This window comes from Rhagoletis zephyria, unplaced genomic scaffold (genome assembly GCF_001687245.7).
Source record: "Rhagoletis zephyria isolate East Lansing unplaced genomic scaffold, Rhagoletis_zephyria_1.1 Rzeph_scaffold_04571, whole genome shotgun sequence".
Lineage (NCBI taxonomy): Eukaryota > Metazoa > Arthropoda > Insecta > Diptera > Tephritidae > Rhagoletis > Rhagoletis zephyria.
This window is the reverse complement of record NW_016161654.1, coordinates 41789-42037: the sequence shown is the minus strand read 5'-3', so window position 1 is coordinate 42037 and position 249 is coordinate 41789.

The following is a 249-nucleotide window of genomic DNA, read 5'->3' as shown; positions in this document are numbered from 1 at the left end:
TTTATATTTATTCGTTTCCCATTAAAAATATTTTCGTCCACTTTAAAGGTCCAGCACAAATTGAAACTCAACGGTTAGTTAGAGGTTGAAAAAGTTTCAAACAAAGTTCCGTATTTTTATCATCCGAATGCGAATCTGTAGTAAAAACATTTATATATAATTAAAAAATAAATAACGTAAAGAAAAAACTTTTTAATATACAACGCTTTTATAAATGGACTAAAAAGTAGAAAATAATATTTCTCAGTC